The sequence below is a fragment of the Benincasa hispida genome, chromosome 9 (assembly GCF_009727055.1).
Source record: "Benincasa hispida cultivar B227 chromosome 9, ASM972705v1, whole genome shotgun sequence".
Taxonomy (NCBI): Eukaryota; Viridiplantae; Streptophyta; class Magnoliopsida; order Cucurbitales; family Cucurbitaceae; genus Benincasa; species Benincasa hispida.
Genome location: NC_052357.1, coordinates 43,020,932 through 43,026,377, shown reverse-complemented (window position 1 = coordinate 43,026,377; position 5,446 = coordinate 43,020,932).

Here is a 5,446-nt window from a genome sequence, read left to right as displayed (position 1 = left end):
TATTATGCAGGTTTTTATTTTCTTAATTGATTACTCGGACTCCGTTTTATAATCATTTTGTTTTTGGATTTTGAAGATTAAGTCTACAAGGTCTGTTTGGTAGACAACTCAAATTTTATTTTATGTTTTTATATTCACAGAGTTCGACGAATGTGTTTGATTGATAATTTGGATTTTGTTTTTGGATTTTGTAATCCAAATAGTGCAAATTTTGAAAATAATTTTTTTATGTTTTCAATATATTCAGATTTTGAATTTAAAATTTTAAAATGTACAATTATATTAAAAATGATAAAAACAATAATAAATATATGGTTTCATGTTATAAATTCAATTACTTTTGTTAAATTAAAATATTTAATATATTATATATTATATGATATTTAAAAATAATAATTATACAAAAATTTTAATATAAAAAGTTCATAAATTAATTAGTCAAATGGTTTATATTCCACCTAATATTTAGTGAGTAACTAAATATATTTTAAAACATATTTTGAAAATTTGTTTAAATTGGAATTTATATTTTGAATCTGTTGGTAACACATTTGAAAAACATGAAATACAATTATGTTTTATTAATTCCTTGTACCAAACAGGCCTTAAACATTTGTTGCACTTCTGGGTTTCTTTGCTTTTTTATTTACTTTCTACCAAAGTTTTAAGAAATCAAGTCAAGCTAAAACTAAGAAAATAGTTTAAAATTTTGTTTTTGTTTTTTTGAATCTAGCTGAAAATTCAAGTCTTTTACTTAGAAAAAGTATAATCATTATAAAAAATTGAGAGAAATCATGCATACTTTATTTCAAAGTCCAAATAGTTATCAAACGAGTCAAGTCTTAATGAAACTATTAATTTCTAGGTTATAAATCACTATTGGTTTCTAAACTTTCATCAAAGTGACAATTTGGTCTTCAAACTTTCAAAGGTAATGATTTAATCTATTTACTTTAAAAATGATAATAATTTAGTCCTTGCATTCAAAATTTCTTTAACTTCTCTTCCTTTCTCATCATTTGTTTCACTCTTCTTAGTTGCTCTACTTGAAATAATTTGGAAAAATGGATCTTATAGCACAGGTTACAGTTTTATTTGCAAATATAGCAAAACACGGAATCTTTCTTAATAGTAGCAAAAACACATGAATATCACTTGAAGCTCTTTTCTTATAATCCTAAAATGCTTGAAATAGTTCCTTTGATTACACTATAATTAATCGACAGCTTCGTTAATTGTACTGCAATTAATTTATCAAATTCATAATTTTGGTTCTATCAATTTCCATTCAAATAAATTAACTTCCTCTTTTCATGCATATATTTTGGCACAAATTTTGGTTCTTAATTTTGAAAACTTTTCATAATTGTACATAAAGAATCTTTCATCTTTCCACGTTGATTTGAATTTTCAAATCTTATAATATATTACTTTTCCTAAATCTGATTTTTAATATTTATCTTATCTCTTTTGTTAATTCAAACCAAATCATATGATTTTTAAATTGTTTTATCATTGTCTTTATTATAATTTTGTTTTAAACATGAAATATATAGATATTTCTGACCGATTCTTCTTAATTTCTAAATTTGGCGTTAGCATTATCTCTATTATATAATTTCGTTTTAAATATAAAATATAAGGTTTAGTTCATAATTCCTTGTCTTTATCAACAGAATCAGCCTCATATTTCATCAAATTATACTACAAACGACCATCGTCAACTCTCAATTTACTATCCATTAGCTCTTTCATTATTTCGTTATTTCATTGTTCTCAACTCTCCCCTTGCTATGGCGATTCAACAATTAAAGATTTTGTTCAATGGTGGGTGGGATGAAAATAACCACTATTATGGCTTCTTGGCTACTTTGTAGATTTTATGAACTTCGATCTTTCTTCGAATCCCTGATGCATGCTTTTCAAAAGTTTGAAAATTGTATACTAAACTTCCCTTGGAAAAGAACGTTTGAAGCAAGACTATCACTCTCAGTTCATAATAAAAATCTTTTTGTGGTGTGTTTTATTGAGCCCCTTCCTTAAAAGGAAAATCTTTATCATACGAAAATTTGTGATTCAAACTATTATCCTCTATACAAAAATGCATTTAAAACGAAGCTCCATGTTATATTGATTGTTAACAAATGAGGAGAAGTTGGAGAAGTTGGTTCCCTATGTTATCATACATGAACACAAACCATGCTAACTTTGCTTCTCTTTTTTATAAGCTCACCCAATGCTCTAAGTTCGGTGGAAATGTTTATTTTCACAATAACTGCTACTACCTGTTGGGGTTGATGTTCTAAATCTCGTAGGGTCCTATAGTTTGTAAATTTTGTATGAACAAACTCTTTATGTGATTAAAAATATATGATATTTTATTCACTTTGTCTATAAAATATGTGATATTTTAGTTGAATTAACCACAAACCAATAAACTAACATCCAAGGTTATCATTGTAACTTAAACATGTATGTGAAGACATAAAGGTGAATCATGATTAAGTGATAACCTAAATGGTTTGTAGTATATGGATAAGGTTGGGTACCTTATCCTGATGACACTACGAGTATGGTCCGCTTTGTAGGTGTTACAATTGTTATAAAGTGCTACAAATGATCTGATCCTAATCATTCATGTATTAGACATGTGAGTGGGGATATTATATACAGAGAAGTTTGTATAAGACCGGACCACGAAATGCTTAGTCTCATTATATAACACCGTTCATAATAGAGACTTACATTTCACCAGGATGACCATAGATAACATGACCTGAATCATGAATGAGTTATGAACTTCTGCTTATGAGGGCGATCCTTTGATTTGTATGGGTGAGAGTGACCAGATCACCGACTCAACAAGTTTACCATTTTGGGAATTCGTCTGATTGGAGAGCTGGAAATTTAGCTACACAAGATGGAATTCACTCCTTCCCCGAAGCAGGGATAAGTAGATAAATTGCTCCCTTAAGGGCTAATTTTGGGTCTTGAACAATGTGGTGCCACACCCTCTCCTGGCCCGAGAGAGGTTTAGTCATAGTAGGACTATGATATATTGTTCATTAAAAAAATCAGTGGTACTTAAGGAGTTAGATGTAACTACATGGGCAAAACGGTAATATGGCCTAGTTGTACTTACGAGCATTTATGAAGGGTCATCATATTGTTGATTGGTTATATCCAATGGACACAGAAATATATCTGTAGTGCGAAGAGTGCAACTGTCGGTCTTTAGTGGAGTGCTCGACAGTTAACGGATGGTGAATAATGTAATTGAAGAGTTTAATTAATTATTCATGTACTGTTGGAGCTTCAAGCTACAGGTACATAAGGTCCTCTTGGTAACTTAAAAAGATTTAGTTGAGAATCAGTTTTTGGGTTGATTTGAATTGTTCAAATTAATAAGAAGGATTTAATTATATATGATATAATTAAATTGTTTCTATTATATATGATATAATTGTCATAATGTATTTGATACATTATAGTTTAATTGGAGGAAATAAATATTTGAATGAGATTCAAATATATTTTCTATGAATGTGATTCATAGTTGTTAAATTTAATATAAATATGATTTATATTAAATGTCATAAAATAGGGAAAAAAAACTATAGTTTATATTGTATGTGATATAATATTAAAACTATAGGTTATATGTTATATTTGATACAACATATAATTTAATATAAATATAATATGATAAGTTAATTATCATATTTATTTATATTATTTTATTATTATTTGAATAACAACTTCCCTCTTTTCTCTCCAACCACCTTAGTGGGTGGTTATTGATTTTGTGGCAAGAGGAATAAAAGAAAAGTTTTTTCTCTTTTTCCTCTACGATTGAACGTTGTATTTGCTGAATGATTGAGTTGCAGAAAAGTTTTGTGTTCTTGATTTCTTGAAAGAACTCCCAATCTACTTCCTCCACCCAAACAATCCCTCCTAACCAAAATAGTCAGAGCCCACCACTCCTAGGTTCTCACCTCGAGAATACCAAAGGCTCATTGTGGTAGTGTCCAGTTTGTTTGGTACAAGAAAATCTTGAAGAAGGTCTTCAAGAGTTGTTGATTCTGTTCGAGGCTCGTGATTGTTCGAGGGAGTTTCACGAAGAAAGATTCTTCAAAGGTAATGTATCTTGAACCTTTTTTTTCCTGTAAAAAAGCATGTTGTAATTTATTTTGAATGCATATCCTGTATGTTTACTGTAAATTATGTTTTCAATAATTAATGGAATTTGGACGATCCACTTCCGCTCAAGGATCTCTTTAATACGAGTTCCTTCACTACCATCTAAAACCAACATAACTTGAAGGTGTTTGATATGACCAAGAAGATGCAGATCGTGAAGGAAATCGAACACGGAGATTTCCATGAGCAGCAGAAAGATCATTCCAAATTACAATCGTATATGAACTTTACAATTACAATAAATAAACAGAAGCATACGGTTATACATTAATTACATAAATTATAGCATGATAATACAAAATATCAAAGACAAAAGCTACTCATTTTTGTAGACTCATCGCCAAGCTCCTTGATCACGAACGCTCGTCCACAGCTACACAACAACACACAAACACTCATCTAACACGACCGCTACACAGCACGAACACTGCACACTCAAACTCATCGATCGCTTAGGTCACAAACACCCCGAGCAACACGAACGGCCTCCACAGAACCTTAACAATGTCGAATTGAGTATGACACCACTAAGAAGTCTACCTTGGTATTCTCGGTATGAAAATCTAGAGGGTGGGCTCTGTGTGGACTTGGTTTGAGGCAGACGAAAGGAGGAAGCAAAAATCGTGTAAACGATTGAGTAAGTGGGAGATGGCAGAACCTATCACATAGGTCTGCCCAATCGTTTAGGAAGAGCTAAGTGATCGTCTAGCAAAAACTATGCGATCGTTTAGCTCATCGTTTAGCTGAGTGTTTGTCGCTTACTAACACTCCACGATCGTTTACCTTACTCCAAGTTGTCACTCAGTAAATTCAATTTACTTGACAACTTCCGTGAGAGTTTTTCCGAGATTGGAAATCTCAAGCCTTTTCTTTTCTTCCTAAAATTAGGAAAATATTTTTTCTTTTATCTCACAGTTACCATGAAACCACCAATAACCTCCCACTCAATTGGTTATTAGAGAAAAAGAGTTAATTATCCAATAATTAATATTATTATAAATATAAGTGATAACTAACTTATCATATTATATTTATAACTTATAGTTTTAATATTTCATCTCATGAAACATACAAACCATAACTGTTTTTCTATTCCATGGTACTTAATGTAAATCTCATTTACATTAATTCCTCCACTATATGTATCTCATACATTATACCAATCATATCATATATAATTGAATTACCTCTTGTCAATTTGAACATTTCAAATCGACACAAAAAACTGATCCTCAACTGAATCTAT